Here is a 26,633-nt window from a genome sequence, read left to right as displayed (position 1 = left end):
AGCCACCACATCCCATGGGGTCGTTTTTGATAACCAATTCTTATCTCCAGTTCCAATCACCACCACCTAAAATTGCTTCCTCAGGGAAGGGCTTACTTCGCATTCTCATATGGAGACTTCTGCTTCCAACCAAGTTGAAACAAAAGGGATCATCCTTGCCCTCCTGCCCTAAAGCAACAACAAATCATGTAATCGTTTTCGAGGAATTGTACATCAGGCAATGAAGAAAACTGATAACTGAGACATCAAAAAACAAACTAGGCAAGCCCTACAACCGTCCTACTTTACTGACAGAAAACACTTCACGGGTCACACAAAGAGGGAGGACAGGTCGCTCTGAGGGAGCCCAGCAGTTTCTCTGAGTCTGGGAGACGAAACCGGAAGTCTGGGCAGCACTTAAAGCAATGAGGTTTGCTGATGAGATCACCAGAAGAGAGTCTGGCCCACTAGGAAGACAACTGATCTGCAAGACGGACTCCCTCAAGCCTTCAGCTGCGCACCGCTCAGCACTTGTGTGTGAAGAAACTACCGAAGGCCAGGGAGAGAACCACCCAAAATGATTCAGGGGATTAAACCACCAGGGCTCACAAAAGGCTGGGAATCATATCCATTTTTACCAACCACAGTGGAAAACCCCATTAGCCACAAGGAATCAGAAAGGGTATTCAGATTTTTCCTTTAGTTAGTGGGATAAATTTTGCCTCAAACAAAAACTGCTCTGGTACTGCCTAACAAAGCGTAAACCTAAGACCTGAAATAATACAACTGTTTTCAAGTAAATAAGGCTAGGCGCAGGCTCACATCCGTCATCCCATCTCTTTGGGAGGCTGGGGCAGGCAGATCACCTGAGGCCAAAAGTTCGAGACCAGCCTGGCCAACATGGTGAAACCTCATCTCTACTAAAAATACAACAACAACAAAAAAACAACTAGCCAGGCATGGTGGTGCACGCCTGTAGTCCCAGCTACTCGGGAGGGTGAGGCAGAAGAATTGCCTGAATCCCAGAGGCGGAGGCTGCAGTGAGCCAAGATCGCGCCACTGCACTCCAGCCTGGGCAACAGAGTGACGCTCCGTCTCAAAAAAAAAATTACAAACTTTTAAAACACCAATGGGTCAAAGTCGTCAAAGTGGAAAATACAAAGTATTCTGAACTGAATAAAAATGATATACTGAAATGTGTAAGATGCCACAAAAACAGTACTTAGAAAAAAATTTACAGCACTAAATTCCAGTCTCTAAGAAAGGTCATGACCTCAGCTTCCACCTTAAGAAAAGCAGAGAAAGAATAGCAAATTACTCCCAGAATAACTGCTATAGGGAAATAAAATTCAGAGAAAAAAGTAAATAAAATAAAAAAACAGAAAGATAGAGGAAATGTCACTGAAACCAAAAAGGCTGGTTCTCTGAAATCCATAAAATTGTTAACTGCTACCTAGACTCATCAAAATGAAAGAAAATGGGGAGGGAGAGGTGCAAATTACCAATATCAGTAATAAGCAAATATACCACAACAGACTATGCAAGTATCAGAAGGCTAATCAAGGAACTTAAGAAGCAACCTGACAGTGATACACCAACTTTTTTGTAGGTTTAAAGTTACTTCAAAATTAAAAATTGTTAAATTAAAAAACCCATCTTTATTGACCAGGGGATGGCCATGAGTTTGATAACTGCTAAAGCTAAGTTAAAAGCTGAGTGAATGGGTACATGGGAGTCCATTATACTAGTCTTTCTACTTTTTAATGTGTAGAAATTGTTGATAATAGAAAAGCTTTTCAAAAAATAAATTAAACAGCTGGGTGCAGTGGTGTATGCCTATAGTCTCAACTACTCAGGAGGCTGAAATGAGAGAACCACTTGAGCCCAAGAATTTGAGTCCAGCCTGGGCAGAACAGTGAGACTCCATTGCTAAAAAAATTAAAAATTTAAAAATTAATATCCACCCATCTGAAGCTTTTAGATAGAAGAAAATTTTCAGAAGACATTTATTTCTGGCAGAGAGGGCCACAAATATTGAGGACTCTGCCTCTAGGGGTCCAAAGTCCACTGACTCAGTCTACTGTGTACCAGGTATTAACCATAAACTCAATTCACCAAACTTCTGTCGGTTTTTGAATCTTACTCTTCTCCACCCTTGTCTATCAATTTCCCACAAACCTACAGACTTCCCACTCCTGTAAATCCAAATTTTTCAATGTAGAATGTACGCATAAATAGATGAATAAGCATGTTTTATAACTTTAGAAAGGAACTGCTGTTAAAATCCAACGTTTTCACTAAGCCCATGTACTTAAATTTAAAATTTTTTCTCCAAATATCTATAGAAAGAGTTCGTTCACCTTAGTTCAGCATAATTATATTTTTCACTTCATCTTCTACAGTTAGACCACAGAAAGAACTATTCCAATTAGTTTTAAATGGGCTTATTATTGATAGTTCACTGCCTATAGCAACCTATTTTCATACTTTTAAAAATACAATTTTTTAACCATATTACACCATTACTCTTTTTATGAGTGTAATTTCTCTAAAATGTAGTTGGTTTTTAAAGCAAATTAAGTCTTAGCAAATTTTACCAAAGTGCTAAAAATAAATAATTCAAATAAAAAGTTGCTCTAAAAACCTCCAATTAATATATTCACTTTGAGTACATTATATACTTCAAAGGAAATTACCCAAGAATTCACTTTTCACATAAACTTTTAGTCAACTCCAATGTGCCAATTCCAACAGCTCTTACATTTATAACATATGTATGTTATAAACATATTTAAATTTTAAATGTACATAAGTAAAAGCCCTGATTATTTCAATGACTCCAAGAGGATAAAAAAAAAAACAAAACACATAAACATATTTAAAATACACTGCTTATCAAGATAAAAATATATATTAAATACAATTCTACTATATATCTAATTAGACATTTGAAGCATGAATACCAAACTGATAAACCCAAACTGATAAACTTACAGAAGTATAACTTTTGCGGACTGCTGGAGCCATGGTTTTAATCAAGTCAAATTCTACGTCAGAGAAAAAAAACTGAAGGATTTTCTCACCAATAGCACTGTGTCATCACTCTTCCCAATTCCTGACATTAGGCGGCTTTCAGAAGCTGGCTCTTAAGAATAAAAATAAAACTAAGCACAAAAAATTTACAATTTTATGCCAAATATTTCTGTTTTGGTTCTGTTTGAACTGCTTTCAGAATGATGAAGATATTAAAATTTAGAATTCTGTAATTCACCAATTTTTAGTAAGTTTTCAGAAGATGTGCCCTTCTGCCATCTGTCACGAGTAGAGCTCCTATTATCTGAATGAATCCTAGTTAGCTCACCGAAGTTCCCATTCCACAGTGCATGCCTGAGTCTTGATGTTATCTGAATAGCAAGGAGCTTATAGGCTATTGTGCTTAACCAAACCCTTCCTTGAATTTATAATCAACTTGATTTGCTGTGCGAGTCTTAAAAAAAAAAAAAAAAAAAAAAAGCAGTATGGGACAAAGTGAAGCTACTGGAAAAAAATCTCACTAAATTAAATACGTTAATTTTTGAAAGTTTACTTATTTTTTCACATTATGTAATTACTACAAACAATTAAAGTATAATATTTATCCTATACTATGCCAAAAGTTAGTCAGATTTCTTTCCTTAGAACAAGATGAGTTGTTTTCAGACACAGAAATCTCCAAACCTCAAAGACATCTTCGCTTCAAACCTGAGTTTCTCGTGAGCTGTAACAATATTATAATAGTGAGGGGGACAGTGTTGAATTTTTTTAAGGATAGTCTATGTATGTGCCTACAATTCCAAAGTAGGTAATTTCACAAAGTGATTTAAAGAATGACCTGTAATCAAGTAAAAGTTCAAGCAAAGCAATTCTGAGTAACACATTTTTAACTTAATTTTTTCCTTCAGTCAGTATTTGCCATCTTCAGCAGTACTGAAGTAAAAAACTAAAATTAAAAACGCATTATTCACCCAGGCGGGCAGAATGCCTGAGGTCAGGAGTTTGAGACCAGCGTGGCCAACGTAGTGAAACCTTATCTCTACTAAAAATACAAAAATGAGCCAGGCAAGGTAGCTCAGGAGGCTGAGGCAGGAGAACTGTTTGAACCTGGAAGGTGGAGGTTGCAGTGAGCCAAGACTGCACCACTGCACTCCAGCCAGCATGACAGAGCAAGACTCCATCACACACACACACACCAAAAAAATGCATTATTCAAAATTCACAGCTGAGTGCAGTGGCTCACGCCTATAATCCCAGCACTTTGAGAGGCCAAGGCAGGAGGATCACATGAGGCCAGAAGTTCGAGACCAGTCTGGTCAACATAGTGAAACCCATGTCTACTAAAAATAAAAAAATCAGCCAGGTGTGGTGGTGCACATCTGTAATCCTAGTTCTTAGGGAGGCTGAGGCAAAAGAACTGCTTGAACCTGGGAGGCGGAGGGTTGCAATGAGCAGAGATCACACCACTGCACTCCAGCCTGGGGAACAGAGTGAGACTCTGTCTCAAAAAAAAAAAAAAAAAATCACAAAAATAAGTAAGTATAAAAGAAATTCAAGTAACTGACTTTCTCAACGGTGTTTAAGTTTATAACATATATAATTCTGGAGTTTTAAAAATTAAAACTTCACTGAGACTTCTGTGACACCTTGTACTGCTGAATGAGAGAAGGAATTATCCTGCTTTGTTTTGTAGTCCTAGATCTTTTTTCTGAGAATTAAACATACCTACCAACGTTAAATAAAGATTTGATAAACCCATCTTTAAAGACCACACAAGCCAAGAGTGCTTTAATGATCTTGAAATATAAACAGCACAGCTAGCATTCTAAATATTATTTTATTTTCAAACTTGTAAAATTTATAGCAACTGAGAAGATAACCTTGTACAGTTCAAAATCAGTTCTACTTTTTGCTGTTGAAATAAAATATGCCCCAATACGTTTAAAGCCCTAACTCTACTCACTAAACAATTTCAATTTTAATACCTATACAAATATATATAAAAAGAATTTTTCAAAAATCAGAATCATCCAACTATAAAACCAAATTGTGACAATTCTTTATGAGGGCAAAACTTAAAACTTCAAGTCAGCTCCTAAAAATAAGAATGACATAATCTAATTTAATGAATACGTGGAAATTTTACAAGGATACCAGCTAAATTTTAACAAAGCTCTACTCAATACCCACTTTATCACTTCCCATCTTGGACTTTCTCTTATAATATGCTTTTGTTTCTGTGTTTAGGCTTAAGGAAGACCATTGTATCCAATATACACCAAACCAAGACTGTATTTACATTTGTAAAGTGGAGTCTTTGTATAATTATACTTTTTTGTATGTTACAAAACAATGTGATAGCTATAACAAAATAAGTTATAATTAGGAAAGATAACCTAATTACCTATACTAGGATCAATACAAAGAAGAGTTTAGCCTACACTATACCATTCATTCCAGGATAGGTACTTTATTACTTCTTTATATACACTATTTAAAAAACAAAATCAACTCTTTTATTCAGAGAAATCCCACAGAGTTTTGTCTAATTGTATAGTATTTGGCAAAAAGGGGGAAGTTACCTTTGGACTGACAAATGATACGTGCATTTTACTCTCTCTTTATAAAATAAGAAAATATGCAAAATATCATTTATATGCAATGTAATAAAACAGTTTGCATTCCCAAAATGTCCACTTACATCATTGAGAGATTTTCTATTTCAATTATTCAAGCTACTACTGTGTTCTTAAAACTTTCATACTTTCCCCTAAATTGTTCTCAAGTCTGTAACTTTAAAATTCCATATTCAAGGTTAAGAATTATAAGACTCTTATGATTGCTAGATAGATTTCAAAACATTACTACTATCTATGATGAAAAATGCTGCAGCAGGCAATAGGAAACAGTGATAAGTCCTAGACTGAATATTCAAAACTGGCAGAAGCAAAATGGCTTAGAGAGAAAACTGGCACCTACCCCTGAGATAATGAGAAAGGCGAATACATCAATAAATCGGTGACAATAGCTACCTCTGGGCTGGGTGGCAGTGAGGAAGAGACATCAGTGCCTTTTGAATGCCTTCTAGAAGGAAACTGAATGGCTGATTGAATATACGCCTAAACTTCTAATTCTACAATGCAAGGCCAACCCTGGGTCTCAACTTGCAGGAACCTTTGAAATACATCATGGTGCTCTATCAGACCATTCTCTTTGACTGCATCTTACCCCAGACAAGAGAAAGCTGTCATTCTGAAGCCTCCTTTAACAAGTATATTTCTATTAATTAGATTTAGTTCTACCTCCTCTACATTTTGGCCCAGATGAAAAAGCATGTGCCCATAATACAGCGTTTAAGTAACAGCAAATTAAAAAACAAAAACAAAAAAAACTTGAGACAGCATCTTGCTCTGTCTCCCAGGCTGGAATGCAGTGGCACAGCCTTAGCTGACTGCAACTCCGCCTTCCGGGCTCAAGCAATCCCACTGCCTCAGCCTCCTGAGCAGCTGGGACCACAGGTGTGTACCATCATGCCCAGCCAATTTGTTGTGTTTTTATAGAGATGGGATTTCACTATGTTGCCCAGGATGGTCTCAAACTCCTGGACTCAAGCAATCTGCCCACCTCGGCCTCCCAAAGTGCTGGGATTACAGGCGTGAGCCACCACACCCAGCCCTCAATTATTTTTATCAAACTAATTCCCCTAAGAATTAAGTGTGCATCTTGTGCCAGGTTCTTTACTACATTATAACAGTAGGATTTACAACTTCATCCCCAAAACAAACAAAAATAAATGAAAAGAGCACAAAACAAGGGTCAACTTTAGATTCAGTGGCTGGCTTCGTCGAGCAACGGTGGCGGTGACTCGCAATTTGCAGTATCTCTGAATTCACTAACAGGTCAAAATGCAAATCTTTGTGAAGACCCTGACCATCACCCTGGAGGAGGAGCCCAGTGACACCACTGAGAATGTAAAGGCCAAGATTCAGGGTCCAGAAAGTATGCCCCTGACCAGAAGAGGCGCATTTCTGCCGGCAACCAGCTGGAAGATCACACTCTTTCCGATTACAACATCCAGAGTCAACTCTGCACCTGGACTCCACCTGAGGCATGGCTGTCAGTTCTTCAGTCTCCTATTCGCAGTGTCCAATAACAGCATTAACTCTGCACCGTAGCCATTTGTCCCAATTTAAATTTAGAAATGACCAGTTTCAGTGATAGCTGAACCTGCTCAAAATGTTAATAAAAGTTTTGTTGCACAGTAGCCAAAAAAAAAAAAAAACAACAAAAACAAAAAAAACAAAAAAAAACCACACAACCTTAACTTTTCCTTAAATAACAATTAACTCAACATGAACTATGAACTATGATGCAAGTTCCTTCACGCTGGTCTCAACTTCTTCAGTAAAACAAGGCAGGTGGAATAATTTCTACAATAAATATCAACCAAAAAGGTTTTGAGCTACACAAGCATAGCCTTTGTATATGGCCTGCTGGTACACTCTTTCACCACTAGGGGATGTTCCAACATTAGGAAGGAAAAAAGGCTGAGTTACAAGACTTAATAAAACAGAACTGTTGCAGTTATCCGAAGTGATCAAGAATGATTAAAGATGAGAAATTATCTCAAAGAACTAAAAACAGAACTACTATTCGACCTAGCAATCCCATTACTAGGTATATATCCAAAGGAAAATAAATCGTTCTACAAAAGACACATGCACTCATATGTTCATCACAGCACTATTCACAATAGCAAAAACATGGAATCAACCTAGGTGTTCATCAACAGTGAATTGCCTAAAGAAAATGTGGCACATATACACTATGGAATACTATGCAGCCATAAAAAAAATAAAATTATGTCCTTTGCAGCAACATGGATGCAGCTGGAGGCCATTATCTTAAGCATTCAAATTAATGCAGAAACACAAAACCAAATACTACATGTTCTCACTTAGAAGTGGGATCTAAACATTGGATATACATGGACATAAAGATGGGGAAGAATGGACACTGGTGACGACTAGATGAAGGAAGGGGTGGGGCTAGGGTGCCTATCGGGTACTCTGCTTACTACCTGGTTGATGGGATTAATGATACCCCAAACCTTGGCATCACACAATATCATCCATGTAACAAACCTGCACAGGTATTCCCTGAATCTAAAATGAAAGTTGAAATTTTAATGAGAATTTTTTTTATTTTAGTACCAGCGGAGATCGTGGCATGGAAAGCAGGAATTGCCTTTGTAAAAGATGCCCTGCATTCACGTGTCTCAACAAAAAATTAAGATACGCAAGAAAACACAAAACAAATGATAATGGGGAGGACAGAGGCAGCTATATTAACACTCCCTTTACATTCTAGTCTAAAAAAATTAGAATTTAGGGATCTTACAAAGTTGTAAAGCAAGCGAGAAAACAGTAACAAAGAGCAAATGAACCTATTACAGAACAAGACAATGTATTTAAAGTGCAAAATTAAGTTGTAAGACATTATTTGCCCATTAAACCGGTGGGGGGGAAAAAAAAACCTGACAAGGAGCACCCTTATATATTGGTCTTAGGAGTGAATCTGTACTATCTTTTTAAAAAACCAATTGACAAGACATTTAAATTTTGTCTATGGCCATATCACTCTGAACGTGCCAGTCTCATCTGATCTCAGAAGATATTTAAATTTAAAACCTATATACTTTGATCCAACAATCCCAGTTTTTAAAATCTATGACATATATATATAGGTACATAGGTACAAAACATATATACTGCACACTGTTTGCAGCAGGTGGAAAAAACCTAGAACCTACCTGAACGTCCATGAATAGAAGAACAGATGAATAATTTATGGAATTAAGGAGAATGAGTTAAATCTATGTGTAGAGACCAAGATAGATCTACATAATATATAAAAACAGGAAAAAAGGAGTATGTCTAATACACTATTTTTATAGCAACCAAATAACTCTGTGGATATGTGTTTTTAAAAGACCAAAGAGAAAGGTGTAAGATATACACCAAATTGTTAACATCATCTCATATTGCAAGGCAGAGGGTACCATTAACAGTTTCTTCAAATTCCTCTGCATCTTTAGACTTATGAAGTAGAGTATAAAAGTTTTGTGCTTTCTTTCCTTTAGGGGGTGATAGTACATATTTAAAGCAAACACACTAGAACAAATAAAAGAGTTTTTTGGGTTTTAAGAGATGGGGTCTCACTCTGTCACCCAGGTTGGAAGACAGTGGCACCGTTACAGCTGACCACAACCTCGACTCCTGAGCTCAAGGGATGTTCCCTTGAGCAGGAAGGGGCTGCGGGCCTAATTAATTCCCCCAATTCCCCCATAAAGATGAGGTCTCTTCATCTTGCCAGGCTGGTCTCCAACACCTGGGCTCAAGGGATCCTCCCACCTTGGCCTCCTAAGCAGCTGGAAATCGGAGTATGTTAAAATAAGCAGAAAAGAAATTGTGTGACATGGGTATTTACTATAATAGGAACTGACAAATCAAGAGTTTCATTAACAGCTTGTGTAAACAAACCAAATGGATAAATGAGCCTAATTCCCCCAAACTAAAAATTATACTTTTAAGTTCAGAGTTAAGGTAAAGGGTTTTGTTGAGTAATATGTAAATTTATGTATGTATTCCATTATAATGCAAATTAACAACTATTCATTTGAAACTGTAATGCTATTAATGAAAATCTCAAGTAACTGCTGACATTTCAGTCATCAATTTAAAGATGGTCTTTGAAATTTAAACATTCATGAATTCTCATTTTACCATATAGCTGAAATCAAGACACTGCTGAGATGAAACCTTACAGCTGCTGCCGGCGAGTGACTGCTGTGATGCAGTGCTCACTGTACATTCATGCTTCAAACTGGCCACACTGCTCAGACTGTGACCATTTCAGCTAAGTAATGTGCACTGTTGCTAAGACTATGTTGAGTTTAAATTACTAATGAAAGTATTTGAAAAGATTACACTGGAGTTGCATAATAAAACAAGAAGTAACATTCCGCATAGAAAGATGCTGATGCAGCACAGCGGAGAGGAAAAGATAGGATGAGAAAAAGGCGAGGCTAGGGAATAGTATAGGAATAGGGAAGAGGAGAGAAGAAAAAAAGAAGAGTAGAAGAAAATTTTCCAGAGGTTATACTTCCAAGTCTTCAGTGTGTTAAAGAGATACATATAAACCTCAGAAAAGTTTGTTTTTTCTTATTAATAGCAAATCCAAAAATAATTTTTTTCATTACTTCTGTATGGTTCACTTCAGAATTACTCTACAATTCGAAACAAAGCAAAATTAGTTTTCCTCATGATCTACACTACGGAATGACTCATATTTCACTCTTCCAGATTCTGATTTGAAAATCCAACCACAAAGAAGCACAAAATCACTAGGAAGTTATTCTGTACAAAAAGTACAATCCTGCAAATCTATAACTGTAACTCATAGGTACTTGGGTCAACTTTAAGTTACACGAATTTGGGTTTTTCTACTTGAGTCCTTTGTCTAATCTGAAACCCACCCATGCTAACTCAGCACAGACAATACAAAGCCCATAACATTTACATCGAACAAATATTTCAAAAATACACTAATATAAGTTACTATTGAAGAAGTTAATTACCTTATTCATGGTACAACCATCAGAAAAATATTAACTTTCTAACCTCTTATAATCGTCCTGTATGCCACTATTCAGGATTTAAACACATACACATACACACACACACACATCCCCCTCCCCCACAATCAATGTATTTAGGTACTGTAACAACCATAATAGTGACATCTGTACGGGAATATTTAGTTTACACAACACTTTTATGGGCATTATGTATCTACTTACCAGAATACTGTCTTTCAAAACCAGGAAAAAATCATCTTTACTTAATCAAGATTAGTATTTTTCATTTTCCCCAGAAAGTCAAGCATGGGGTGACTTTACATGAAAAAGCCTCACCAACAAATCAACGAATGACATGTAGGCAGCACTATCTTTCAAAGGACAAAATTCATTTAAAAACCAATTCTTGCTCCAAATGTACTTGAAATACATTTCTCCATAAGGAAAATAGTGTCTAGGTTCCTAAGACAGCCCACAAATGCCCATTTTACCTCCTACAACTCTGCTGTGCTGCAGTTCACATTACACTAGCCTGGGTTGCTGGGCGGGTAGCCAGGTTACCAAGCCTCCATCTCCTCTGCCCACTTCTTAATTATTAATATTCCTCAGGCTCTTCTCTCTGTAACAATCTCATCGAGGCGGCACTACTGGACCATCTCGATGGCAACTACCAATTCACATTTTCAGCACTGGTCTCTCATGTGCTTCAGACCCACAGATTCAACTACATGTTAGCAGACAGCTCAAATTCCAAAGGTTCATTTTCTCTTTCTTCCAAAAAATCTGCCCCACCACCCAGCCACCACCAATTCCCCCTACTCCTTTAATAAGCATGATTTGCCTAAAAAGCCAAGCCAGGAATTTAGAAGTCACCTTTGAACTCTTCCTATCTCACACCTTCTATATCCAACTGGCCACTCATCTTATCATGACTACCCTTCTCAAATCCACCTCACCATGCCTATCTCCATCGGCTTTGCCTTGATTCAGGTCCTGAGCCCTCATCTCCCTCATTCAAGTCTGTATGCAGCCAGATACAACCATTTCTCTCTCTCCGTAAAATTTCAGTAGCTTCCCATTGTCTGCAGTAGCAATTCCCAAACTACTAAAAGAGTACGTCTGCAGTAGCAATTCCCAAACTGCTAAAAGAGTACGTCTGCAGTAGCAATTCCCAAACTGCTAAAAGAGTACGTCTGCAGTAGCAATTCCCAAACTACTAAAAGAGTACGTCTGCAGTAGCAATTCCCAAACTGCTAAAAGAGTACGTCTGTAAAAGAGTACGTCTGCAGTAGCAATTCCCAAACTGCTAAAAGAGTACGTCTGCAGTAGTAATTCCCAAACTGCTAAAAGAGTACGTCTGCAGTAGCAATTCCCAAACTACTAAAAGAGTACGTCTGCAGTAGCAATTCCCAAACTGCTAAAAGAGTACGTCTGTAGTAGCAATTCCCAAACTACTAAAAGAGTACGTCTGCAGTAGCAATTCCCAAACTACTAAAAGAGTACGTCTGTAGTAGCAATTCCCAAACTGCTAAAAGAGTACGTCTGTAGTAGCAATTCCCAAACTGCTAAAAGAGTACGTCTGTAGTAGTAGCAATTCCCAAACTACTAAAAGAGTACGTCTGCAGTAGCAATTCCCAAACTACTAAAAGAGTACGTCTGTAGTAGCAATTCCCAAACTGCTAAAAGAGTACGTCTGCAGTAGCAATTCCCAAACTACTAAAAGAGTACGTCTGCAGTAGCAATTCCCAAACTGCTAAAAGAGTACGTCTGCAGTAGCAATTCCCAAACTGCTAAAAGAGTACGTCTGCAGTAGCAATTCCCAAACTGCTAAAAGAGTACGTCTGCAGTAGCAATTCCCAAACTGCTAAAAGAGTACGTCTGCAGTAGCAATTCCCAAACTGCTAAAAGAGTACGTCTGCAGTAGCAATTCCCAAACTGCTAAAAGAGTACGTCTGTAAAAGAGTACGTCTGTAGTAGCAATTCCCAAACTGCTAAAAGAGTACGTCTGCAGTAGCAATTCCCAAACTGCTGAAAGAGTACGTCTGTAGTAGTAGCAATTCCCAAACTACTAAAAGAGTACGTCTGCAGTAGCAATTCCCAAACTGCTGAAAGAGTACGTCTGTAGTAGCAATTCCTAAACTGCTAAAAGAGTACGTCTGTAGTAGCAATTCCCAAACTGCTGAAAGAGTACGTCTGTAGTAGCAATTCCCAAACTGCTAAAAGAGTACGTCTGCAGTAGCAATTCCCAAACTACTAAAAGAGTACGTCTGTAGTAGCAATTCCCAAACTGCTGAAAGAGTACGTCTGTAGTAGCAATTCCCAAACTGCTGAAAGAGTACGTCTGTAGTAGCAATTCCCAAACTGCTAAAAGAGTACGTCTGTAGTAGCAATTCCTAAACTGCTAAAAGAGTACCTTTAAACTAAGTTTTTTGTTTGTTCAAAAAAATTAAGCTGAACTAGATTAAACAATATTAAGCAGGCCTCTCACTAGTAAGGTTTTGAAGCCTTACAACACACAACATGATGTATTTCCCTACCATGAGGAACTGGGGTGGAAGGGAGACCCAACTGGGTTTCAAGGTCAAAGTCAAAACTGATTGCAAGACATGTAGGATCCTACAGACTCTGGCCCTGCCTAGTTGTCAACACCATCTGCCATTCATCAATGGTTATCATTCGCCCCTTACAAACCTTACATGTCATTCATTTAGAACACAATCTGTAATTCTTCAAAGAGCCCTACTGTTCCCTGACTCCAATTCTTTATATAGAATATTCCTTCTGCCAAGAATGCCCTTCTCTTAGTCTGGCTAAAGAGCTCCTACTTGCTCTTCCAGGACCAGCTCAGGCTACTAAGCTTTGACTGTCCCTTCCACCTCCTAGCAGAGGACTGCCCCCACCTTTCTCCCACCTCTGCAGGTATCAGAGCACTTGTCCAACAATATTGAACTTACAGACTAAAAACCTCAAAGGCTGGGAACCAGGCAAGCATCCAGCAGTGCAGCTGAACAAAGGAGACAGGGCCAGACTGGGCGAAGCAGGGGTGGAATCCCTCTTCTTTTTCCGGGCAAAATTTGACAACAAAGTAATTTTGTCTTTGGCATGCTCCCACATCTCATCCCTATTCCCCTTTCCCAGTTCTCCCAATATCCTGTGTTCCCAGGTCCCTTAGTGATCTCATGGAACTCTACACAACCTCCACCACAGCACTATGTTCTTCAGATCAACCCTCTTAACCAGGATCCTTCTGTTCAGAAGTTAATACATAAATTAGTGACAGCTTCTCATAGCTGTTAACCTAAGACGGATCGCTAAGAAACAAAATTTTAAAAGAAGTATGCAGAGAATATGGGGAGTGGACACTCTATCGCACAGAAAGGCTGGCCCAGAAGAGTCTAGGAGTCTCTTCCTGACTGGGCCTCCCAGAAGGGTTTCCACTTCACTTCATTCATTCCTGCGGATTTGCTGCAGTGAGCGCCACAGGTAGAGACAGAGCTGGGCCAGCGCTACAATCCTACACATCATCCATTTTCTTGGGTTGAATACCTCTGTGTATTTGTTTTAGTTTGAGACCACTTATGGTTAATTCCTCAGCAGACAAAGTTCTCACCAACATGTTCACCAATGAACTTAAAACAGTGTCTTCACTCTAGCCAAGCAGTTCCCTGAAATCTAACCCCAACAACTGCTTGACTAGAAAATGGTAAATGAAATCAGAAAACCAAGATGTTGTCAAGTATCCCAATATTTCAAATAACTCTGTAAATATTAAATTAGCATTTCTAGCAATAATCATTCTGGTTTATTGCCAATTTGATTTCATAAAAAGTCACTTGTTAGAATGGTATTGCCTACCATGTACCAACTAGTGGTCTAAATGCTGGAGGTTACAATATTAAATTTCCAACCTTAAGGAATCACATCTAGTAGGCTAGACAAATAAGTAAGCAAACAAATATCAAACAAAATGGTGAGCAATGGCAGCAGGGAGAAAGAGAGGAGAACCAAGAACAGAAAAGACTTCAGAAAAAAACTATTCCTTGATCTAAGACCTGAAGGATGTAAAGCTGATCAAGCAAACAAGCAGTAAGAGGAAAAATATGAGGGGAAAACAGAGAGAGATGAAACCCCAGCAGGGGAACTGCCATATGCAGAAGTACAATAGTGAGAGATCCTAAAAAATGCCAGGAACACAAGTTATTTAAACCGACTGGTGCACAGGGTGATGGCCTTTGAGGAATAATTACAAATGGAAGTTTAGAAAGACAGGACAGGATCAGATTATAATGAAGGGTCTTGTTAGACATGATAAACAATAGAGATTATCTTGTAGGTGATGGAGATTCTGAACTTTTCTCACCTGAAAGAGACCCTAGGCCAGGCCAAGGAGCCACATTCCTAAAGAATACAACATGAATGGCATCCTCTGGACTCGTGCAGTGCAACAGCACAGTGTTCACCTGCTGGAGTGTGTATGTGTGACAGAGCAGACTCATTCACCAATGTCTCCCCAGCATCCAGCCCGGTGTGTGGCAGGTACAGGAACTAAAACACTGTTGAAGAGTTAGATGTACCAACTCAGTCCTAAGGGCGTAACCAAGAGGCCCTAACCAAGCCCCATTCCTTGCTACCTATAAAATCACAACTCTCATGCAGTACAATAACTTATCACTGCCACAACTATTAAGGGAACATGAAGAATGGTGATTCACTATGGGCTGCACCAGAGATGAGAAAGGATTGGGGGAGGGGGTACTCTTTAAGATGCTTCTGAATCTGACTAAATTAAGGAGCTTATTCTATTCTTTTCACCAAACACTGAACAGAAAACCATGGGTTAGCTTAAAATTATTCTTCAACTAACTCTAAGGCAGTGCTGACAACTATGAAAAGTACATTTTCATATCAAAAAGACCCATTAAATATTTCAACTAAGAGTTTGCTAGGTTAGTCTAGTCTTTCAAATAAGTAAGTGCTACAGACAAAATTATGTCATTTGCCTGTTGTACTTTACATTTTACTTAGTATACTAATCTACTTATTATAATTAGCATTCAATAGGTTTCTGTCTTTTGTGCTTAGGAAAATAAGAAACATAAACATTAAAAAAAGGAGAAACAAGGGAACTACAGATGAAAATTGTAAATGAGCTTAGAAAACTGGTGGCTTAAGAAGCTAAGGCATGATCTAGACATGAATGAAAAATCTTCATATAAGGAACAAGTGACTAGGATTCCATGTTTAAAGAAATCTAAAGGTCACAAAATTGAAATATAATTCAGTCTTCTTTAAAAAAAAAGTAGAAATATTTGACTAATCAGAATTTTTAAATGAAAATAAGGCATACAAAGTCCTATAAAATAAACATAATTACAGATAGATTTAAATTTTATAATGTGGTCAGAGATAGAGACATCGGGTCATAGTAACATAGAAGATGGGAGAGAAAGCAGACTGCAAACACACCAGAGACACAAAGTGAAAAACTAAAATATACATAAAATGTGTATCGGAGATACATGAGGTTAACATCTTGAGCTTTTGAGGATGCTGCGACTAAAGATACAAAATCACGGAGTGTTTCGACATAAAAAGCCTGAATACGACATTATTGCCTGCTGTTCCAGTTAACAAAAAACCAAAAAGCAATCATCAATCACATCCCCCACACACATCTGACTTGTTTTGAATATCTTCAATGTTACTAAGCTAACAAATAATAAGTTACCCTTCACTCAGACTCGTATCCTTACAATTCTCTAAGGTACCCTTTATCACCTCTATCTGGCAAATAAAAAAGCTCACAGAGGTTCAGTGACTTACTTAATCCGGACTACAAGACTGGTATGTGACAGAGCTGTAATTCAAAATCACTATGGCTCTGAAGCCCACATTTTTATCAAATACACCATGCCCTCTCCCAGGACATAGGACTGTTCAGTTTTTAGCCACCATCATGTTTTTACACACTCATATTTTCTTACTGTGCTACCCCCAGAGTAATATTTAAGTTCAGATACTTTAAATTTTGTGGAATCCATTAATAATTTATATAGCTCTTTTAAAACAATGCAGATCTTGCTAGCAGTAAGGAATAAATATATTCTTTAAAAAAACAAAACAAAAACACTCAAAGTAGTTGAGTATCCCCTCAGAATGATAGAAAGTACCAATAATCTCCTAATATTCTCAACTTTATTACCTAGCCTTTTAATTATACTAGATCTTTTTGTGGCATAACCTTAGGGAGATAGCAGACATTCATAAATACCTAAGTTATTTCTCCATTATTCACACTGTGGAGTCCTATCATATATGCACTTAATTAAACCAATTCAACTACTTATACTCTGGGGAGAAGCAACAGAGAAAAATAATTTAAATAATGATGATAGTATGCCTGCCTTTACATCCCTGTCCCAGAGTGAGCATGAAATGAAGACTATAAATCTGCTATGCTCAGTCAATCTAAAGACCCATTCACCGGTCAAAACAGGTCTCACATAGCTGATAAGGATTCCAGCTCACCAAAAAAGGGACCTCTCTAAAACTACAGGAAAACTGGCAGCTGGAACTGAAAGACAGACTCTCAGTTTCCAACCAGTTTTCAAACTGGTGCCTTTTTAAAAGACTTTTTCCAAGAGTAATTTTGACTTCATAGGATTTTTATCTGAGAATTTAGGCCCAAAGGCCCCATGAACGGTGGTTTCACTTTATTCAGCTCTTTAGATCAATCAGAAAAAAATCAGGACCTAAAACACTTGTCTTTTAAATCAAAATAAATAACTAAAATCTATTTCATCCTCTTTCACAAAAGGGGGGGGGGAAACAGCAACAGGGATGCTATAAAGAATATAAAGAAGCCACCCTTAGACACATATGTGGGAGCAATTCCATGACTCATTTTAAACAAACTAAATATAGTTTGTTTTAAGAAGTCTGTCAAGCAAGCAAAGGCAACCCTTAAAAGTTGGCTCTCACTGGAAAAAAAAAATATAAGAGTTTTGAGATGTGCCATTACTACAGAGCACAAAATTAAAGCAAGGGTGAAAGGAATACCCAAGGTAGGGAAAGGATCTGAGGTTCTAACCCCACATCCTTTACGCTGTCACTTACTTCACTTTCCTCTTCTGTAAAAAGGAACTAATCTAAATAATCCATGATCTCTCCGCATTATTTTCCAGTCTCACACCTCTTTATTTCAATGTTCAACTCCTTTGTGAAAAAAATAAGAAAAACTCACTGAGCTAGAACCATCTTTCACCTTACCATCCAACATCAGTTACAAGTATTTTTACTTAAAACTTGAGAAAGATTCTATAGACATCAGCAATTTCCAGACCACGTAATTAGGAAATTCTACTTTACATAGTTAACTCACTTTTTCTGGAAATTTAATTTCTTATCTAACTAGTCTCTGAGTGTCAATTGATCATTTAAAACCAAGATCCACAGGGAGTAAGTGTAAGAATTAACAAAAAAGACAAAATTCTGATGAACAGATTAATTTCGTGGTCTTGACGTTTACTATTCGAGTTAATGTTCTACCCTCTCAGACTCCAGCAAAGGCTCCAATACGGCCCTGTGGGTCTAAGATGTTAACAGATATGGTATTGGCATAGTTCCCTCTAGAGAATCGTTTTATGAAAACTTTTCAGCAATCCCCATCCTCAAACAACTTTCCTCAGTGTCAGAAATTTATTTGGACAGTTCTCTCCTTTATTCCATTTTTCTCCCTCCTTCTTCTTCTTCTTTTTTTTTTTGAGACAGAGTCTTGCTCTGTGGCCCAGGCTGGAGTGCAGTGGCGCGATCTAGGCTCACTGCAAGCTCCGCCTCCCGGGTTCACGCCATTCTCCTGCCTCAGCCTCCTGAGTAGCTGGGACTACAGGCGCCCGCCAACACGCCCAGCTAATTTTTTGTATTTTTAGTAGAGACGGGGTTTCACCGTGGTCTCGATCTCCTGACCTTGTGACCGCCCGCCTCGGCCTCCCAAAGTGCTGGGATTACAGGCGTGAGCCACTGCGCCCGGCCCATTAAGTCATTTTATAAACTATCATAACAGTGATCATTTTTTCCAATTACCATTTACTCATGTCATCTCATTTTACCTCTATTTTTTACCTTACTAATACAAATTATTTTTGGTTCTGTTTTAAGACAAAGTCTCGTTTTGTCGCTCAGGCTGGTCTCAAACTCCTGCCCTCAAGCCATCCGCCTGCCTTGGCCTCCCAAAGCACTGGGACGAGTCACTGTGCATCACCTACTAACACAAATGGTTTTAACTCCTTTTACAATCACTAGTTATCTAGTGATAACTGATTAACTTCAGGACCTTCTTCTACCTTACAAATATCTATTTTTCTACAGATTAGTTTGAGCCCAGAACTTTTTCATTTTTTTAAACCTAAATCTTAATCAAAATTATGCGCCAGAAATCTGAATCTCTATTTCTCTACTCTCAAAATATGATGATCGACAAAACTCAAACAAGAACCTAACAATCTCCTTGCTTCTTGCATGCTATCTGAACATAAGAGGTTAATTAGAACATGGTTTTGGCTGGGCAAGGTGCCTCATGTCTGTAATTCCAACACTTTGGGAGGCTGAGGCATGAGGATCGCTTGAGGCCAGGAGTTCTGAGACAAGCTTGGGCAACAAACTGAGATACTCATCTCTACAAAAAATTTTAAAGGCCGGGCGTGGTGGCTCACACCTGTAATCCCAGCACTCTGGAAGGCTGAGGTGGGCAGATCACAAGGTCAGGAGTTCAAGACCAGACTGACCAACATGGTGAAACCCTGTCTCCACTAAAGATACAAAAAAATTAGCCAGGCATGGTAGTGGGCACCTGTAATCCCAGCTACTCGGGAAGCTGAGGCAGCAGAATCGCTTGAACCCGGGAGGTGGAGGTTGCAGTGAGCAGAGATCTTGCCATTGCACTCCAGCCTGGACGACAGTACGAGGCTCTGTCTAAAAAAAAAAAAAAAATTTTTTTAAATTAGCCAGACACGATAGCACACACCTGTTGTCCCAGCAGGTGGGTCGCCTAAGGCCAGGAAGTTGAGGCTGCAGTGCGCCATGATCGTGCCACTACACTCTAGCCTGAGTGACAGAGCGAGACTCTTTCTCTAGGAGAAGAAAAAAAAAAAAAGGATGGGTTGCAGTGATTAATGCCTGTAACCCTAACACTCTGGGAGGCCAAGGCAGGCGGACTGCTTGAGTTGAGGAGTTTGAGACCAGCCTGGGCAATGTGGTGAAAACCCACCTCTACAAAAAAAAAAAGAAAAAAAGCTGGGTGTGCTGGTGCACACCTGTGGTCCCAGCTACCCTGGAAGCTGAGGCGGGAAGAATGCTTGAGCCCAGAAGGTCAAGGCTGCAGTGAGCCATGACAGAACCACTGCACTCCAGCCTGGGAGACAGAGTAACACTCTATCTCAAAAAAAACTCAACATGGTTTTGACAACTACAGATTTACTCTCTCCATAGGCAAATTAGCTTCATTTTCACAAAAACTATGTTCCAAAACCAAGGCTAAATCCCATCAGCTACCTCTTGGATCCAGATGAGATATGGTATATTCAGAATACATTTCATCACTAAGATTCTGGTGATATATCAGAAATGACATCTTAACAGGTATCAGACACTAGATCACGTTCTTTTAGCACACACTGTGAACTGTTTTAACTGTTTTCTTTGATAGGTGATAAGCTGCCAACTCCTATTCCATTTATCATCCATTCAAATATAAGGTCTCCCACTTGATACTTACATAGTTAGTTTAGGTCACCAAATATACAGCACACAGAATCCACTTTGGATAAACCACATTATCAAGCTCATTTTGAAATCCTATTTCTGTCTTCAAGATTTTCAAAATTATAAACCACTTTGCTGTCATTCACAAGTATGAAGTTCTTATTTCCACCATCACTCAGACTGAGAAAAAAAGACAGAATAAAGACAAAGTTCCACAGGGTGTCCCCATCACTGCTCACTGTCATGAGTTTGACCACTGGGTAGGTTGTATATCTATAGTAATATGATCTAGTGCCTATCTCCTAAGATTACTATTTATCTTAGGAATAACGCATATTCATATTCTAAAACCTCATATTCACAGTAGTTACAAAACCACCACGTTATGCAAGCATAGTCTGATTCAGTATATGGAACGGAAGAAGGAAAGAAACCATTATGTGCCAGCAAGAGTGCTCCTTTCTTTACACATGGTCTCAACTAATCCTCAACACTTTCAGGTATCAGTATTCTTCTTTGTTAATAAAAAAAAATGAAAGAAGTTAAGCAACTTACAGTATAAGCGACTTTGAAGACAGACAGAAACCTAGCTCTATGTTAATGTGCTTAACATAAAGGTTTCTGTCTCTGGGTTTATGAGGTTAGTTGTAGGTGACTAGGCAACATAACATCTCTGAACCTCAGTTTCCTCATCTATAAAATGGAGTTGAAGTGAAATAATTCATGTAAGGTGTTTAATTCAGAGCCTACTATATAGTAAGCTCACTCAATAACTATTAGCATTGGTCAAACTCGAACTGCTAGTTCAGAAAATCAGAAGTCAAACTCTGGTCTGATTTCCAAGTCCATGCTCTTTCCACTACAACATGCTATAGTTGCCAATACACACTTCTTATCCACACAAGAATCCACACTTAACATATGACATAGATGGGAAACTGCTATTACCTAAATGAGGTAACTATCAAGATCTAACTAAACCAGGCCAGGCGCGGTGGCTCACACCTGTAATTCCAGAACTTTGGGAGGCCGAGGTGGGTGAATCACCTGAGGTCAGGAGTTCAAGGCCAGCCTGGCCAATATGGTAAAACCCTGTCTCTACTAAAAATACAAAAATTAGCAGGGCAGGATAGTGGGTGCCTGTAATCCCAGCTACTCGGGAGACTGAGGCATGAGAATCGCTTGTACCTGGGAGGCGGGGGGTACTGTGAGCTGAGATCATGCCATTGCACTACAGCCTGGGTGACAGAGCAAGACTCCATCTCCAGAAAAAAAAAAAAAAAAAGATCTAACGAAACCAGCAGAAGTATTTTAGCTCTAATATCTCATAAGATACCGTTTAGAAAACTCCTCATAAGATACCGTTTAGACCTTCAGGTATACAGAGTTTTGTTCCAAATTCCATGAAACTAGTTTCCTACCTATGTAGGAATTTATCCTATTTATCTCAAACCAGTTGTAAATCAGAATTTTAATTACCAAAGGTCCCTCCAAAAAGCTTAGGTGACCTGAACAAAATGTCCCCTAGGGCAGGTATGGTGGCTCATGCCTATAATCCCAGCACTTTAGGAGGCCAAGACAGGAGAATCACTTGAGACTAAGAGCTCAACATCAGCCCCAGCAGCAAAGAGAGAACCCATCTCCACAAAAAATTTAAAAAACGAGTTGGGCATGGTGGCTTGCACTTGTAGTGCCACCTACTTGGGAGGCTGGCAGGAGGATCACTTGAGCCTGAGAGGTAAGGCTGCAGTGAGCCAGGATTGTACCACTGCACTCAAGCCTGGGTAACAGAGTGAGACCCCATCAGAAAAAAGGAAAGAAAGAGACAGAGAGAAAAAAACGAAAAGGAAAGAAAGGAAGCAAAAGAAAAGAGAAGAAGAGGGGAGGGAAGGAAGGAGAAATGGGCCTTCCTACAACAATCTGAACACTGCATCAACTTGAAGCTTGTCAATTTTACTTTCAAGATCAACTGCTACTTAATATTTTGTATTTAACTGTACCACTTTTAAATTAAAGCAACCGCCAAGCTCAGTGCTCACGCCTGTAATACCAGCACTTTGGGAGGCCTAGGCAGGAGGATCACCGGAAGTCAGTAGTTCGAGACCAGCCTGGCCAACATGGTGAAACCCTGTTTCTACTAAAAATACAAAAAATTAGCTGGGTGTGGTGGCACATACCTGTAATCCCAGCTACTTGGGAGGCTGTGGCAGGAGAATCACTTGAACCCAGGAGGCAGAGGTTACAGTGAGCTGAGTTCACACCACTGCACTCCAGCCTGGGTAACAGAGCAAGATGCCATCTCAAAAAAAAAAATTTAAAGCAACCAAATAGTGTCACTTTTACCACCCAATCCTCTGACCAAAGCCAGGCATTGTTGTTCTAACAAGGCTCAAAAATCTCACTTAATTATTTCACTCTCTGCCTGATCTAATGGTAGGATAATGCAAATCAAAGATAGTAGCAAAAGTTATGTTCTACAACAATCATTAATAATAGGTTTACTATTTCGAACAACTTCCAAGCACTGATTTGCTTTAAAGGGGGTTGCAAACCAGGATGAGATGCCCACACACATTGATTTTTGGCAACTATAGTCTATTCAGCAAAGCAACAAACCTCTAGCGAAAAGAATGCCACATATATTCCAGTGAAACAAAATTAATACACGTGCCTTGGTAAAGAGGCTGAGTTCTAAGCAAAGATAGAGCACTGTTCATGATGTACTCACCCTTCAAAGGAATCAAATCGGAACACTTTCATTTTAGCAACGAAACTTTTAAAAGGCTTTATTTTGCAATAATTTTTCAAGTCCCTGCATTTCTTAGATTCTTTAAATTCTAACTTCCTGCCTCATAGATCTAAAATAGCCACGACATACCTAGGTATGTGCTACTCATTTAGTTAGAATAGTGCAGAGGAACACAAGTCTGTTTCTAGGGGTACGACTCCATACCCATTCATTTTGCACTAATATAACCACTAAATATAGCTCTAAGACACTGATGATTAAAAGCGGTTAATTATGTGAGTGATTCATACCTTCTATGTCCAAACACCAAGATTCAGGGATGTCTGTCAGATCTATGGGAAGAGGGGACAATAAACACCTGTCACAAAGCTTTTTTCCAAACCGGGAAGCCCCCAGCTGAGTTCCTGCCAATCCCAACCCGATTCCCTCCCCTTCATCCCTATCCCTCACCTCTCCAAAAAAGCTAGAGGTCACACTTCCACCAGAACCTGACTTTGTGAAGGGAATGGAGAGACAGGCCATAACGCGAGTGGCCACGAGAGCACTGCTAGGGGAAAGGGCCCTGGGTTCTTCTAGTCCGCACTGCCACAGAGTCCGAATGCGAGGCCTCAGGCAAGTCCGAAGGCACTTTTCCCCCACGGGACTCACTCATTTTATCTGTAAAATGCGGAGATGGCAAGCGGCTCCATACTCCACGGCTGAGGACGAGCTGGGGTCCCGCACAGCCCCATCGAGGGCCCTGCCAGCACCCCACCGCCTCCGCCCGCAGGACCTCCAGCTCCCCAGGACTTTCCGAAGGGCCGACTACCAACCACCCCGCGCCCGGCCCCCACGCTCGCCCCCCCCAGGCCTTCGCCCACCGCGTGGGCTCCCGCCCTGGCCTCATCTGTCCCCGACACTCCAAGTCCCCGCGATGCCCAACTCCGGCCCGAGAAGACTGGCCGCGACCTCGCCCGGTACCCGCCGCCCCGACACCACCATTCGCCTCCTCGACCTCCCCCGTGGCCGCCGCCCACCCGCCCCTCGCCCCGCTCACCGGGGCCGCTCACTGGCCGCCGCCGCGCCGCCTCCTCCGCGGCCTCCCTCGCGACCGGACCAGCCCCAGGGGCCGCGGGGGGACCCGGCCGCCGCTGTCGCCGCCGCCGCCTCGCCTCAGCCCAGCCCCATCGCCCTCGGCCGGCGCCGCGCGCTGCGGCTCAGGGTGAGGGAAGGAGGCGCCGCGGCGGGGCCGGGCCGGCCCTGGGACCTCCGCGCTCTCCTCCTCCTCCGCGCCCGCGGCGGCGGCGTGCAGCCGGGCAGGCGAGAACAAGGGAGGGCGGCGGGAGGTGGGCAGGGGAGGGGGGCGGTCTGCACTCCGAAACGGCCCCCCGCCGCCAGCGACGTAGCGAACCCCCCTCCCCTCCGCGGCGGCGCCCGATCACGCTGCGGGGAGAGCCGGCGGGCGGGCGGGGGAGCGCGCGCGGGCTCAGGACTCCCGCGCCGGATGTGAGGTCACGTGGTGGCTTCATCCCCGCGCGGAGGGCGGAGGGCGGAGGGGCGCGGGCGACGTCAGGAGGCGGGGAGGGGGCGGGGCGATTCCTAGGCCCCGCCCACCCATCGCCTTTGCCACCCTCCAGCGGGCACAAGAAAGAGGCAGGTAAGGGGAGGCCGTCCAAAAACGCCGGGTGTCAGGCCAGGGTGGCTAATGGACGGCGGCTTTTCTGGTGAGATGAAATGGGACGGCAAAACCCACTTCATCCCCTTTGGGCTATGACAACATCATAGTCCAAACTCCCATTTTATAAAGAAGGAAACTGAGGCTCACTGACTAGACAGACGTTGCCCAGAGTCATGCATGGAGGAAGCTTGTGCTGGAATGGTGGCGAGGACACCAGAGCCCAGCTCCCAATGCAAGGCTCTTTCATTCCTTTAGCCACCCCCGCCCCCGCCAAAACAAACAAAACACTGTCATTCGCACATGACCACGGACTCTGCGCGCCGGCAGCAGGCGGAGGACGGGGAGGAGCGCGCACGAGGAAGCTCCCACGCGCCCGCGGCTCGCCTCCGACGGGAAGGCGCCTCTTCCGACCGTCCTGGATGCAAATTAAATACTTCCCTCCGCAGAAGACTTATCTCGGGGTAGGGCCGCAGCCGGATTTCCAAATCGCGGGTTTGATTTTCGCGGCGTCCACTCCGCGACGCGCGCAGGGAGCGCGCCCGGCCACCTGCAGCCTCGGGCTGCGGCCATCTTTCCGCCTGGGGCCACCTGGCCTGAGCCCTTGATGCCCGGCCCGCTCCGTGACTGTTCTTCTTGCCGCTACTTAAACAGAACTCAGCCGCCTCAGCGTCTTAGAGTAGGGGACGGCATGCACGCGGACCCTGCCCACCACACCTGCAGAGCAGGGAGCACTTACCCCTGGACACTTACCGGGGCCGCCACCCCTGGTCCACGCACGTGATGACATCTCACCTGGGGCAGCACACCGCCCCGAGTCTGCGACACTGATAACACCTCCCGGGGGCAGGAAAGCGCCACAGCCACCCCTGGTCCCCTAGATTGTGTGAGGCTGGCATTTCTGCACGCCTCTTGGCGTGGACAGCACGCTGGACCGAGATGGAGCCACAGCTTTCTCTTCCCAATCCCTGGCCTCACCGTTTTGTTTCATACCTCACCGTTTGTTTCAAACCTCGTGGTGCTGAAATGATTAAATGAGATAAGGGGTGTGGTAGTGTTGGGCAAACCGCAGGAAAGCGGTCTGGGTGGGGTCAGGCCCTAAAATCCTCCTCCCCCACCTCCCCGGCTTCCTTGCCTGGCTGTTCCCTCTCAGCCTTTAAACAGGCTGGCCTCTCCAAGTCCTAAAAACAAAATTATCAAGCCAACCTCCTCCTGTAGTGCCCCCTCGAACTAGCTTCCAAGTGTTGCATGCGGACCTCAAACAGTGGTCTTCCCTGGCTGCCTCTGCTTCCTCATTTCTCAACGCTTAGCATTCTGGCTTCTCCTCCCCGACTCTGACCCTTCTTCACCCTGCTCAGGCAAGAGTAACTCATGACTTTCATTTTGCCAAACCTTGCAGGCATTCCTCAGGCCTTATCTCTCTGGTTCTGTCTGCTACATATGACACCTTGCGATGGCTCTCACCTTCTGGAATCTCTCTACTACCTTGGTTTCAGGAGAGTGAACCCTCTCAATTATCACATGAAGGTAAGTAAAGCCTCTGCCTCCCTTGGTAGCATCCACTTGTGAATCTGCACCTTAAATTCAGGATTCCACTCTAAGCCAACAGCTTTTCTCACTTCACTCATTCTTCTGGGATAGCCTGCATCCTCATGGATGCAGCTCCCACATTAGCAATTTCCAACCCAGACTCCTTCCACAAAATTTAGAACCAAATATCCAACTGCCTACCAGGCAGCTCTAGCTAGACACCACAAAGACACCCCAAACTGGACATTTCCAAAACTGAACTCATTCTCTGCTTTCATAGCTGCCCCTCC

The 26,633-nt window shown here is 41.5% G+C and overlaps 1 protein-coding gene across 5 annotated transcripts in view; it reads right to left on the bottom strand.

Moving 5' to 3' along the window:
- Positions 1–24,602, bottom strand: part of ATP13A3 (ATPase 13A3) — a 90,600-nt gene extending 65,998 nt beyond the window's left edge. For 3 of the 5 annotated variants that reach the window (XM_015132530.3, XM_015132535.3, XM_015132534.3), the window contains exons 1-2: positions 24,196–24,602; positions 23,450–23,491 (exon numbers count right to left, since the gene is read on the bottom strand). The gene's annotated coding sequence lies outside the window, so the exon portion shown is untranslated. Of the gene's footprint in view, positions 1–3,062; positions 3,339–19,499; positions 19,521–23,449; positions 23,492–24,195 lie in introns of those variants that run through there. The other 2 variants (XM_077991157.1, XM_015132532.3) reach the window with 2 other exon arrangements.
- Positions 24,603–26,633: the final 2,031 nt, after the last annotated feature.

Source organism: Macaca mulatta, chromosome 2, assembly GCF_049350105.2.
Source record: "Macaca mulatta isolate MMU2019108-1 chromosome 2, T2T-MMU8v2.0, whole genome shotgun sequence".
Lineage (NCBI taxonomy): Eukaryota > Metazoa > Chordata > Mammalia > Primates > Cercopithecidae > Macaca > Macaca mulatta.
This window is presented reverse-complemented; position numbering and strand designations above follow the sequence as displayed.